The 14934-nt window shown below is 45.4% G+C and overlaps 1 protein-coding gene across 1 annotated transcript in view; it reads left to right on the forward strand.

Annotated features, from left to right (window-relative positions):
* LOC147740929 (uncharacterized) overlaps window positions 1–14934 on the forward strand; it is a 493251-nt gene that overhangs the window by 118988 nt on the left and 359329 nt on the right. The gene's annotated exons all lie outside the window — the stretch shown is intronic.

Here is a 14934-nt window from a genome sequence, read left to right on the forward strand (position 1 = left end):
AATCTTTTAGGAGTAGCCAATCCAAAGCATTTTGTCTGTGAAATAGTAGAATTCAAAAGCAACATATGGTTCGGGATGAGGCATGCACGGTGCAAAGCCTCAGTGCCTTGCACTTGCCAGCTTTCAGAACCCCAAACTGATTTAAGGTCAATGGTATCCTTCCACAACTCGTAGCCCCCAATAGCCAACTGGTCAAGAAAGGACTTTGAATACAATAATTTAGTATTAGTAAGTCTAAATTTGGATATGGACTTTTCAGTCATTTTAAAATAAAATGCATTGGGATTAGGTTGATTAAAATCTGTAAAGTAAGTGAACCTTTTCAAGAAGGTAGCAGAACTGCCTTGTATAGGAGCTGGACAGTGTTCCCACTGGGTGTAATTTACAGTGAGTCTCCTGGTATTAGCTTTATGCAGTTAGTGATTGCCAAAATGTTGATAACAATACAAATCATCATAATTAGCAGACTCCAAGTACAAATCTTCAGCATCAAAGGCAGCATAATATTTCAAATCAGAAAACAATGATTCTACGGCCTGAACATCCCAATCATCAGAACGTATATTTTGTTTAACTGCATCCCCCATAGGCACTTTAAGCACATTAGGGACATTTATAACATCAGTGGGCCCATGAAAATGAAATCGAACAGCATCCCATACAATCCCATCTAAGACAGGGCAATCAGTGATGTTAACAAAGGCCAAGTCTCTCTTCCATATGTGTGATGAGGAATGGGGTGCCAAAGTTCCATTGAGATGTCGAATGTAAGTTCTCTCCTCGACATAGTGTCCACTGATGAGACGGAAAAAATAAAACACAAAACCAATTGTCATAAAAATGTAAATTGAAAAAAGCACCAGCCAAATATAAGCCCAAGGTGGATTCAGAAAAAGCTTTTTAAACAGTCTTGCCAAAACAGAAACCTTAGAGGGCTTTTTAGATGTGTGGGAAACAGTGTCAAATGAAAATCTGGATTCTGTAGCCAAGCGAGTTTGCAAATCAGGCATCGATAAGTCATTAGGATAAATATAGTTATTATCATCATGCTGAGTACCAGGCAGTATACTCAATAAAGGACTGGAAATTGCAGGCAATGCAAGAGCAACATCAGGCACAGGACTGGAAACCGGGGCCAAAACAGAATTTCTCAAAATCGAAGGACATGAGACTGCTGGTGTCATACTAAGAAGAATCGGCCACTCTGTGTATCTTGACATTGTCAATGGAGTTATACCTTTTCTCCTAATGACCTGGAAGTGGTGGTAAAATGACTGGTCTTGTGCCCTTCACTCCAAGCACTGGAATCGGAGCTCGATAAGAGGGACCAAATTCTTTCTTGTTATCGATCTTCTCACGAACCAGTTCTCCAACTTTGGGTAGCCGGCCAACTACCGGGATCTGCAAAGCATCATCCGAGGTGGAGGGCAAATGTTCCTTTGTAGATCCTGTAAAACATTGCAATGTTCATCTACGTCAAAGGAGGCAGCCTGAGCCACCGAGTCTAGACCGTCAAGGTCCTGTACATACATCTTGATATTAAAGAGCATTTCGTATGGGGGCTGCCCACCCAGAGACCTTCGAGGGAGATTATTAAGAGCACGCTGCACGCAATTGAGATATGCCAGCCAATTCCTGCCAGTGCCTATAACTCGAGCCGTCAAAGACTGCTTTAAATCTCGGTTTATCCTTTCCACAACACTATTACCCACAGGTCTGTATGGAGACGCAAACTTGACTTGGACCCCTAACAAAGTCATGGCATCCTTATACGCCTTGGAGGCGAAAGCCGGACCCTGATCTCAATGGAAGGTACCACAGGCAAAAATCCCTACAAAGATACGCAAGTCTCTTATGACAGTCTGTGAATCAGAGCTGCGGTGAGGCCAGACCCACACAAAGCGTGTGCATGAATCAACTGCTACTAAGATGTACTTATACGCAGTATCAGAAGAAAAGGGACCGCAGTGATCTAAATAAACACACCCAAGGGGTTTATTAGAAGTGTACAACTGAGTCTGGGGCGGACGCGCAGCAGTTGAAGGCTTAATCTGCTGACAAATGTGATATTGAAGGACATAATCACGCGTATGTTTGTACAGCCCCCGCCACCAGAAACGTTGTTGTAACTGAGCTACAGTACCTGAAGCTCCCGCATGCGTAAGACGCAACACCTTCATGGGCTGCGGTAATCAGAGCAGGCCTGCGGTCCGTGTTGGGAAGTAACCTCTCACCAACGTCAGGAATTTTCACATAAGGAACTTTATCAGGACTTAAGTGCTATGAATACTTCGAAGCGAATCCTTTTGGATATTTACCTCCCTTCTCAGTTGCAGCAACAGCTGCCAAGATATCATCATCAACCTTACTTTTGGTACGAGTAACCGCAGCAACCAAATATGTCGATACTGCTGATTTTGCTGCCTCATAGGCAAGCGAATTGCCAACAGCGTGGACTCCTACACGCTGATGGCCGAGAGTATGAATCACAAACACGAGGGGCAACTGCTCTTTAAGCTCAGCCACTCGGACCCAGATTATTTTATGTGTTATTGTGCTACCTTTGGAATCACGAAAATCATTCTGAATCCAAAAGAACAGGTTTTCATTGTAAGACTGGACACAGTAGTAAGAATCACCCACAATAAGAGTTGTCACATCAGGATCAGTGTACTCCAATGCAAGCATCAGAGCACGAAGCTCTGCCAATTGTGCAGTGCAGTCCCCTAGAGTCTGCGTGTGCACGACTCTGGACTTGAACTCATCATTCACCATGGCAACCACCACAATAGTGCAAGCGGAAACGCATGCGTGCTTAGACCCATGCGCAACCTGAGCGGAACCATCAGTGTATATGATGCAATGGAAGTCCTCCAAAGGACGCATAGCCAAAGGGGCAGGATGAACAAATTCATACTGCAAAAACTCCTGCGACTGTAAGGAGGCATCAAAAATAAACGTGACATCCGGAGACGTCAATGATGCTTCCTATTGTATCCACCAATGGTGCAAAGCTTTAGAATTTGGCACGCTGGCTTTCGTCACTGCCTCTATTGCAGGAAACGGGGTTACAACCAACATGCGTTTTCCCTGTGACAGCGCACGTTCCTTGAGAATCGCCATTTGCACTGCTGTCAAAACTTTTTCCACAGAGGAAAACCGCATTTCAGTTGAAGTGTACAAGTGTGACTTGTAAGCAATAGGTACTGTGTCTCCTTCGTTAAAAGTAAGGTATGTGAAACCCACCGCCCCAGGGATGATTCTTATCACCAGGTTGGTATGGTTATCACGGGTCAGTAAGAATTTAGATTCTAGAAGATCAGCCTGCAAAGTTTGCAAAATAGCTGAATGTTCCGGCAGCCAGCAAGATTTGGTAAAAGTTGGTTGTATCAATGCATACAAAGGCTTGTTACGCTGGGCATATTTGGGCATATAAGTACGCCCGAAATTCAAAAATCCCAGCAAGGACTGTAATTTTTTCAGAGTTGTCGGAGCGCGCAGTTGTGCGCATTTCTCCAAGAAGTGAGGAGTCAATCCTCGACCTTCATTATTGAGCTCATAGCCCAGGAACAACACTGTGTTACAAATTATGCGGTCAACTCGACACAGATGCGCCCAAAGTTCGTCATCTGTGAGACAAATGTCATCCACATACAAACACGCATCCGTGTCAATCCTCTCCAAGAGAGAGACTATACGGGCAGCAAAAACACCTGGACTATTCTTATAGCCCATAGGTAAACGTTTATATTGGCATTGTTTGCCGCCACAGGCAAAACTAGTCCACTGGGAACTCAGTCTGTCCAAATTGTGGGCAAAAAAAACGTTGGATATGTCAAGTGTGGTTTTAAACCGTTTACGTACAAGACCATCCACAAGAGCAGAGCCGTGAGTATTCTGTACTGCACAGGTACTGCAAAGCGAGTTCAAATGCCGGTAATCCAATACCAAACAATATGAGCCGTCAGGCTTGGTCACAGTAAAAAGAAGGTTATTCATCGGTGACACACTAGTTTCAATTACACCTTGATATTCCAATTATTCAAGGATTTCCGCAACGGAAGTCTTAACTTCACGCCGTATGGGATATTGAGGTTGAGGCTGTGGCATAGACCGTAAGGGAATCTGGTGGTGTGGGGAAAAAATGTCCCATCCACAATGTGTACGGTACAGAGCTGGCGCAAGGGCCTTAGCTCATTCTTCTGCAAAATTCAGCGCATGCTCTTTTGGGACTGTGTGCGCGAAGCTAGGGAGGATCACCTCCTCCCCTCTCGGAGCAGCGAGATCAAATAGACTGATTTGCATATAGCCATGTCTGAACTGGGGTGGCAGAGTGGGCTAAAGAATGGTGATTTAAATAAACCCAGATCTTTTGACTGGGTGTGAGTGTTTGATTGGTTCAGATGCCCTGTCCATTACCACCCCCTATTGTACCGCTTTTGGCAGCCATAAGTGTGGCAGGGTATGCTCAGACGTGAGTCCCTTTGCCACTTTGCCACTGGATTCAAGCAAGCCGGGCTGAAGACGGCTGGAATGCCAGAAACCGGTCCTCGGAAGCTTGTTTCGGGTCCCGGGAAGGCATGACTTGGCAGTTCGGGCTGGACTGTTCCCATGAGGCACAGGGTCAGACTGATTTGCATATAGCCATGTCTAAACTGGGGTGGCAGAGTGGGCTAAAGAACGGTGATGGATTAAACCCTGATCTTTTGACTGGGTGTGAGTGCTTGATTGGTTCAGATGCTCCGTCCATTACCACCCCCTTTTGTACCGCTTTTGGCCGCCATAAGTGTGGCAGGGTATGCTCAGACGTGAGTCCCTTGCTCACTTTGCCACTGGATTCAATCAAGCTGGGCTGAAGACGGCTGAAATGCCAGAAACCGGTCCTCCGAAGCTTGTTTCTGGTCCAGGGAAGGCATGGCTTGGCAGTTCGGCCTGGACAGTTCCCATGAGGAACAGGTTCAGACTGATTTGCATATAGCCATGTCTGAACTGGGGTGACAGAGTGAGCTAAAGAAGGGTGATGGATTAAACCCAGATCTTTTGACTGGGTGTGAGTGTTTGATTGGTTCAGATGCTCCGTCCATTACCAACCCCTTTTGTACCGCATATACAGAACTGTGCATAGAGACTTGGAACTTTAGTGAATTAGGGTGTGCCAAAACTCTCCTCAGCATCCAAAATCCCCTACCAGACTAGCTATCAGTGTCTCATTGGTACTTACAAACCCCAATGATTTAGACAAACCAGAACATGGACTTAGAACACCTCAGGTAACGTGGAACACATGAACACTCTTTAGTTATACTAACATATCAATCCAGAACGAGGAGTCAATGAGGACACGTGCGAGTTTGAAATCTTTATTTCTAATGCAGTGTTCTCAAACGCAGTATCTTAGCTAGTACAGGCAAACGTATTATAAGGAACAAGGTTAACAACATGGTTACTATTCCATAAAATACAAAAGGTGAAAGCATGTTAAAATGCTATAGGAAACAGGTCTAAGTAGAACCTCAGTTTACCCTCCCTAGCTAGTATATAATATCATATCTACAGAAGGTCTCTTTGGGTTTAGAAGGGCGGGCTCATACCTTTGGGTTCAGTAGAAATGGATGACATCATCTCCTGCACCAACTCTCTACATACGGATATTCATCAAGTGTGTGTCTTCTACCTTGCGCAGTGCATTATTATTTGCGCCTAAATCCAAAGTTGGCCACAGCTGCATCCATATTATGTCTACTCTGTGCGCTGTTCAATCCAAACAATAAGCGCTGTATTGAAATAACCTTGAAGGCCTCTGCACTCACTGTACAGACATAGCTTACCAAGCAAGACTGATATTATAAGCAAACATGTTATTCTCGTGTAAAGCAAAATACCTAACTAGGCGAAAAGCATTAATAACAAAATGTGTTGTGTGCAGAGGCAGCAAGAAAGGAAAAATGGTGTTTAAACTTCTAACCAGCACATGCTAACTTAACACAGTGCAAAGGTAAAACCAATACAAAAGACAAGCTGAACTTGGAAAAGACCGAGTTCCTCTTCCAAGGACCCTCTTCCAAGGTGTGGGACAGATCCTGGTGGCCCCCTGCTCTCGGAAACCCTCCTACACTGACAGACCATGCCCGGAACCTCATCCTGGACTCATCCCTCACCATGATCTGCCAGATCAATGCCATCACGTCGACCTGCTTCAACTCCCTCTGCATCCTCTGTAAAAGCTTCAATTGGATCTCCCACGAATGCAGAAAGACCGTCACACATGCACTTCTAACCAGCAGACTGGACTATGGCAACTCCTTCTACTCCAGGATCAACAAATCCCTGCTACACAAGCTCCAAACCATCCAGAACACAGCGGCCAGACTTGTCCTTGGAACCCTACAACATGACCACATGACCCAACACCTACGAGACCTCAACGAGATCCCCATCGAGAAGACAGTAACCTTCAATCTACTCACCCACACCTATAAATCCCTCCACAACATCAGGCCCAAATACCTCAATGAAAGAGTCTCATTCCACGTACCCAAGAGGAACCTCCGCTTCACCGACCTCGCCCTAGCAGAAAGCCCTTGCATACGCAGAACCAGAGCAGGCCTTCTCCTACATCGCAGAAAAGACCTGGAACGAGCTCCCAGTCAACATCAGATGCTCCACCATTCTAAACACCTGCAGAAAGAGTCTCAAGACGTGGCTCTTCGACTGACCAGGAGCTGCACCCCCCCTTCACCTAGAGCCTTGAGACCCTCACCGGTGAGTAGCGTGCATTATAAACCCTTGATTGAATTAAATTAATGCATTTTTTATTTGAATGAAATATTTATTTTTCTTTATGGCACATTTTAGGGTTACTTTTACATTTAGAACAAGGTTCCAATAATTAAAATCAATAAAGCTAAAAGTTATTTAATTAAAATATATATACTTAGTGGTGAGATATGATGGTAAGTTCGGGGATGCGAAAATATCACTTTAACTTTAAATGTATTAAGTAAGCAATTTCGGTAACATATATTTGGCTAAGTACCGGACCAATTGGTAATGTTTTTTAAGTAAAAATGTAATTGAAATAAATGTGATTTATGCCAAAACTGGGTGGGTAAGGCCTCATATGAAGCATAATAGTATAATTGCTGCCTTTTTTTATCACAGCTTCTACTGCATCTGCATGGATGTGGGTGAGATGTATTGCATGATGTTGCAGTTTGGGTTTTTTTTGGGAGTCGCTTAAGCTGCTGCTCATTCTTCAGTGTGTGATAGTCAATAATTTTCTTGAAAACTGAATCACTCCATCTGTGTGTCAGATAACAGAACACCTTAATTATTTTAAACAAAAAACTATCTGCCAATCTCATGAACATTTTCTTCTTTTTAGATAGTCAATTAAAACACAATAATACTGACTTTGAAGAGGCAGCTGCTTTCAACCTTCGTAATGATCATGGGCAGTGAAATCTTAGTTAGAGTGAAATGTGTCTTTCATCTCTCTGGCTAACCAAGCAGTGACAGAGGATACTACTTGAGCAGTCGTTGGGCTGGAATTCAGGCAGCCTGTAGACAAAAGTCTATACACATATGAATTCTCTGGGAATATCGAAAGCCATTTAACACATAGTCATTGAAATTCAGTGCAATGTAAATCGTGAACACACATGATGTAAAAAGAAAATAGTCGGCTATCAAGAAATAGAGTCTCGGGCAATTCTCCCTTTTAAGTCTAATGCATTTGCACTTGTACTTTATAACCAGATTGTGATATTAGTTTTAAGGTTTTATGCCCTACCAGGTTGTAGTAACATGCATGAGATTTTAACTCTCTTTCTTTTAATATTGTTAGTATATTGTAATGATTTTAAGTATTCGAAAAATAAAAGCTTAATATTAAGAATAATAATAAAAATAATAACACACATGATGTAGCCTCTTCAAAATTCAAATAAGTGTATTTTTAAATTATTTTAACATACCTAAGCATTTCACCTTAGTAAATCAGTTTCTTTCACTGCATTCAGTGATTTTTATAAAAAAAAATGCTAGTTTTTAAACATGCGCTCTTTGGAAACATTCATGTCCTCCCCCTTACAACAATCCCATTAGTGAACTAAGAGGCGCGTACGTTGTCATGTACACCCAATTCCTGACCTATATTCCTATTATATATAGAGCATCATATTACAGCAAATACAATAGATTTTGGGGCAACGCATTCACTAAACTCATGTATTTGAAGGTGCTCTCATATGTGATAATGAAGAAAAACGTGGTTCAGTGAAATATTTGCCTAAGATCACACAATATAGGTTGAGCAGAAAAGCTAAGACCACCCAGGTTTTCTATTTTTTACAGTCTGTTTCATGAATCGGTCATTCACAGGTTGGGATTGAATAATGTAAACTGCTCATTTTCGGCCTATATGGATTTTTCCCAGATCGTGTAGTCCAGTTTTTCAATGCATTTTCTGGAGAACTTTATGTTTGCATAATACACAATCCATTCAGATACAGTGAAGGAAACTTCAAGTAGGGGCCCAGACAAGGCATTAGTCGCTTCTTGGACACAGGAATCACTGTCTGAGGGTTCTGGAACTTTGAAGACCTCACCTCGTCTGTCTCTCGAGGTGGGAAGTTCCAGGCCACATTATTTCTCTGTGATCTTTACCAGTGAAATACAGGTTGTCATAACAAAAGGCACATTTGACTAATTGATTTTATGGGCCGGCTCATTGTTAGATTTTCGAATTTGGGTTGTTATAAGGCTTCCTTGAAAATGCTTCAGTTCAGCCTCTTGTCCCTGCCCATATATGTAAATGTATGTGTCTTGTAAAGCGCACTGCTGCCCTGAGGCGTCGTGGCGCTGTAGACCGCTGGGGAACCCGTCCTGGCTATCCCTGCGAGATGGTCCCTACTGGGTATCTCCAAGGTGAAACCAGGCATCCCCGGCGAATGTGGGGGGCCATTGTAGAGATGAGGCAAGCTAATGCCCAGAGTTGCCGAGTGTGATCCCTGGTTAGAGTATGCACCGAGGCGAGAATTATCGAGTCCGCTGACCCTGGTCCACGACCACGCCGCGTCGGGAATTGAACCCTGGTCCCGGGCTGTTCTCTGCTTCTGGGTCTGCTGCCTCTAACCAGTGAGCCACGCCACTCCACTATATATAGGAAGGGTTCTATGCACTTGACTGCTTCAACAGTATTCCAACGCAGAATCTCACTTCCCATTTGTGAGCCTTTGGCCCTCATATACCACAGAGGTTTAAAAAGCAAATTTTTAAGCATTGAGACGCTTATTGAAAACCCTCTTTTATGAAACATTGGTACGTGTTATTAAGGGTAATCCACATTTATAACAAATCTATTTTTCCGCAGACTTTGAGCCCGTATTCCATTACTCCACGAGGTCTTTGACCCCCGCATACCATCACTATGCATTTTTTCAAAACACGTCTGCATTTACCACGAATTCCCTGTAAAAGCATGTATGGTAAATGGGCACGCATTGTGAAAAAAACAGACTTCATGAAGATGGAACCAGGAGGAGAGTTGAACCACGAAGAATTGGCTTGGTAGTTTAGTCTGCCCTGTTCCCATGATGCACTGGGCCAGGGACAGACTGATTTGCATATAGCCAGGTTCTGAGCTGGGATGGTGCAGTGAGCTAAATAACGGTGATGGATCAAGCCCTGATCTTTGGACTGGGTAAGAGTGGTCTGCTTAATTCAGACACTCTGTTCATTACCACCCCCTTTTCTGAATCGTTTTTGGCCACTATTGATGTGGCAGGGTATACTCAGACATGAGTCCCTTGCTCACTGCACAATCAGGATTCAAGCAAGCCGGGCCGACGACGGCTAAAATGCCAGAAACCGATCCCCGGAAGCTTGTCTCCTTTCTGGTGAAGAATTGGCTTGGTAGTTTAGTCTGCCCTGTTCCCATGATGCACTGGGCCAGGGACAGACTGATTTGCATATAGCCAGGTTCTGAGCTGGGATGGTGCAGTGAGCTAAATAACGGTGATGGATCAAGCCCTGATCTTTGGACTGGGTAAGAGTGGTCTGCTTAATTCAGACACTCTGTTCATCACCACCCCCTTTTCTGAATCGTTTCTGGCCACTATTGGTGTGGCAGGGTATACTCAGACATGAGTCCCTTGCTCACTGCAACATCAGGATTCAAGCAAGCCGGGCCGACGACGGCTGAAATGCCAGAAACCGGTCCCCGGAAGCTTGTCTCCTTTCTGGTGAAGAATTGGCTTGGTAGTTTAGTCTGCCTTGTTTCCATGATGCACTGGGCCAGGGACAGACTGATTTGCATATAGCCAGGTTCTGAGCTGGGATGGTGCAGTGAGCTAAATAACGGTGATGGATCAAGCCCTGATCTTTGGTCTGGTTAAGAGTGGTCTGCTTAATTCAGACACTCTGTTCATCACCACCCCCTTTTCTGAATCATTTTTGGCCACTATAGGTGTGGCAGGGTATACTCAGACATGAGTCCCTTGCTCACTGCACCATCAGGATTCAAGCAAGCTGGGCCGACGACGGCTGAAATGCCAGAAACCGGTCCCCAGAAGCTTGTCTCCTTTCTGGTGAAGAATTGGCTTGGTAGTTTAGTCTGCCCTGTTCCCATGATGCACTGGGCCAGGGACAGACTGATTTGCATATAGCCAGGTTCTGAGCTGGGATGGTGCAGTGAGCTAAATAACGGTGATGGATCAAGCCCTGATCTTTGGACTGGGTAAGAGTGGTCTGTTTAAATCAGACACTCTGTTCATCACCACCCCCTTTTCTGAATCGTTTTTGGCCACTATAGGTGTGGCAGGGTATACTCAGACATGAGTCCCTTGCTCACTGCACCATCTGGATTCAAGCAAGCCGGGCCGACGATGGCTGAAATGCCAGAAACCGGTCCCCGGAAGCTTGTCTCCTTTCTGGTGAAGAATTGGCTTGGTAGTTTAGTCTGCCCTGTTCCCATGATGCACTGGGCCAGGGACAGACTGATTTGCATATAGCCAGGTTCTGAGCTGGGATGGTGCAGTGAGCTAAATAACGGTGATGGATCAAGCCCTGATCTTTGGACTGGGTAAGAGTGGTCTGCTTAATTTAGACACTCTGTTCATCACCACCCCCTTTTCTGGCACATAAAAAAGAAGCTGCAGCCACAGGTGGAGGTAAAAACAGAGCACCAAGACTGACAGACCTTGAGGAGCTGGTTGAATCCACCCTGGATCCGGAAAGTATCGCTGGGATTGGGGACACTGACAGCTCTGCCAGAGCTGCAAGGAAACAAGGTAAGATGCATGGACATAAATCCCCACCCATTACCCTGTCCCCCTTCCCCACTGTGTGTGTCTGCATCACACTCCAGAACAGGTTTCACTGATGTCCAGCAATTCATCATGGGAGATGTAGTCATAGGTACATACATCAATGCAGTCACCATAGAATTCAGCAAGGTATGCGACACACTACTTCCAGAAGCTGAGGGAGACTAGGTAATTGTGTGATAGGAATGTGATTTAATCATGACACACAGGTGAACTACACCACTGACCCAATGTCCATATCTCTCCAGAGGAGAGTCATCGCGCAGTACAGCACAGGAGAGGGAGGAGAGGCCACCGACAACTGAGAGGAGGGAGAAGACAAAAAACAGAGCAGGTCATAGCGCTGTTCATCAAGACACAACCACAGCGCAGGTGGCCACTACACCTGAGCGACCCACCACACCACAGCCTCAGTCACCTCTGTTGTTCGGGACACAAGAGCCTGAACCAGCAGCACTATCCCCCACACCAACATCACAGTCATCTGTGCAGGGAAGGTCAAAGAGGCTTGATGTGCCCCCTCTCAGGATTCTTGAAACAACAGAGGAGGAAGATGAGAAGGGTGTCATGGCAAGTAATCCACCTGTGTCTGACAACACTGGGCAGCAGACTACTTCAGGAGCTGTGCGGGCCAGTGTCCGAGGCCGAAGGGCACCGGAGAGAGGCGAAGGCCATGATGGTGAGGGGGTCTTCTGCTGTATTGAGGCCACCATGGTAAAAGTTCAGCGCCTGCAGGCAAAGGCAATATTAGCAGTACACAGGCAGGTTTGCAGTATAAATGGCAAGATGTCAAACATAGACCAGGGTATTGGCAACATGACAGAGGCAATGCAGTCCATGGCAAAGGAGATGACGGACTGACCCACTACATGAGTGCTCTCTGCGATAAATTAGATATAGCCCACTCAGAGAGGTGCAGGGATCGCCAGTGTATGCGGCAACAGACAAAAGCAATGAACCGCTTTGCTACTGCGACCTCCCTGCTGTGCTGGTGTTTTGTCGCCATGCAGGATACAATTGGGCACTGTTGCATGGATTTGTCAAGGGGGATGGGGAGAGTCACCTCTGCCATGGAGCTGATGCTCACACAACAAGTAGCCACTGCTGGAGGCACAGGTGTCGGGGAAACAGAAGACTCCACCAGCAGGAGCGGTTCTAGCACTCATGTCCCTGAAATGGGTAGGAGCAGCAGGCACCAATCTGCTGACCCAGGCACCACCGAAAGCGTTGAGACCCAGCCTCCTGCATCCCGCACTGTAGTGAGTGGGCGCAAACGTTGTACATGCCCTCAACCCACAGGACAGGTCACAGTGAGGTTAAATGTGACCACCCACTCCTGATAATAGACACTGTAGTACCATGGTGTTGTAATATTTAAATTCCGTAGAGACAATTAAACTACGTACTTCAAAATACTAAGCCTGTCTGTGTCTCCTTACTTAGAAATATCGGCGAGTGATCTCTGCCCGTCTCAGTCTCCCATCTGTTGCTGGTGCTGCTCCTGTTGCATAGGGCTCTGCCTGCTCTGTGTCATCATCAATGTCCTCATGATGTGTGATCTCCACCTCTGTGCCTTCGTTGGTGGCAAGATTGTGCAACATGGCACAGGTCGCTATCATTTTGCAGCACAGGGTTGGAGTATACTGGCGTGCACCTCTGCTCTTGTAGAGGCAGTGGAACCTGCTCTTGAGGAGTCCAAATGTGCATTCAACAATGTTGCGAGTCGATCTGTGAGCCACATTGTAACGCCTCTCACTCCTGCTAGATGGATTGAGGTAGGGGGTGAGCACAAAGGACCTCAGGGCAAATGCACTATCGCCTAGGTGGAAAAGAGAGTGCCATTAGTTTCATACTCATGATACATTCATCTGCTATTACTATCAGGGTGTGTCACAGTCATTTACCTAGCAGGTATCCGTCCCCAAACTCTCCAGCAACAAGGCGTGTGTAAATCCCACCGTTCTGGAATATGTACGAGTCATGGGTATTCCCAGGGAATTTGGCCACAATGTCTGTAATGATGTTGCCAGCGTTGCATATCACCTGCACATTGATGGAGTGTGTTGACTTCCGGTTCCGGTATATGTGTTCTGTGACTGCAGGTGGGCAGAGTGGGATGTGGGTGCCATCTATGCAGCCTATAACGTGAGGGAAGTATGCCAGATATAAATCTGTTTTGGTCTTCGCAAGTTCCGCGGGTGTGTCAGGGAAATTAATATAATGATGCATCCTCTGCATCATGGCCTCAAGGAACTTCCTGACGAAATGGGACAGGCAGCTCTGGGACACACCACCTACTGCAGCAATCACATTCTGTTAACTACCAGAGGCAAGCAGGTGTAGGCTACACAACACCTGCACATGGGGTGGGATGGCGTGCGCCCTTGGTGTTGGGTGCTCCAGGAGTGGGTGCAGGTCCCTGATCAGGTCCAGGATGGTTTGGGGGTGTAGCCTGTACCTTTGCAGTATCTCTGCTTCAGTCAGTTGGAAGAGTGTTATCCTCTGCCTCTACAATTGCTCCTCCCTTCTCCATTCCCTCTCTACTGCTGCCTCTAGCCGTAGCCGCCTTGCTATGACGTAGAATGCCGCCATTCTGGTTACACTGTTCCATTTTGGAGCCTTATTTTATAGCCTGCACCTGGTTACCACCTGCTTTCAATCCATGGTGAATTCTGACTCTTAAATAAAGAATTTCATGAAATTCAGTATTTTTTTTTGGTTACCTACATCTCCATAGACATTTTTTACCATTTCTTATTTACCGGTAAATAAGAATTCGGTAACTAATGATTCGGTAATTTCCGAATCGGAAGAATACCGACTCAGATTTTCCGAATCAGTAGATTTTTAACTCCTACATCTCATTTACAATATTCCGGTCGGTAACGGCCGAAATTACTGAATTGCGGCCGTTACCGACCGGTATTAGGCTACCTACATCTGGCCCTTGGTCTTTTAGGGTAATGTTGTAGTGTCTGTGTAGTGTAGGTTCATGCAGGGGTAGTGTTTTAGGGTTTAGGGTAGTGTTGTAGTTTTTGTGTAGTGTAGGGTCATGCTGGGGGTAGTGTTTTAGGGTTTAGGGTAGTGTTGTAGTAATTGTGTAGTGTAAGGTCAAGCTGGGGTAGTGTTTTAGGATTTAGGGTAGTGTTGTAGTGTTTTATGTAGTTTAGGGTCGTGCAGGGGTAGTGTTTTAGGGTTTAGGGTAGTGTTGTAGTGTTTGTGTAGTGCAGGGTCATGCTGGGGGTAGTGTTTTAGGGTTTAGGGTAGTGTTGTAGTGTTTGTGTAGTGTAGGGTCATACCCTAGTGTAGGGTAGTGTTTTAGGGTTTAGGGTAGTGTTTATATAGTGTAGGGTAGTGATGTTGTGTTTGTGTAGTGTAGGGTCGTGCAGGGGTAGTGTATTAAGGTAGTGTTGTAGTGTTTGTGTAGGGAAGAAAAGTGGTTTATGGTAGTCTTGGTGGTTTTGTGCTGGGTAGTGTAAATATAGGAAAATGACTGTGTGTCGAGGGTGGGTTTTTCAGGGGTACTACATTATGGTGTAGTGTAGGGTAGAGTAGGGTACTCTCACTTACCTTTTAAACTTTTACAATGAGTATACCTTTAACATGC

The sequence above is a fragment of the Lissotriton vulgaris genome, chromosome 1_1, assembly GCF_964263255.1.
Source record: "Lissotriton vulgaris chromosome 1_1, aLisVul1.2, whole genome shotgun sequence".
Classification (NCBI taxonomy): domain Eukaryota; kingdom Metazoa; phylum Chordata; class Amphibia; order Caudata; family Salamandridae; genus Lissotriton; species Lissotriton vulgaris.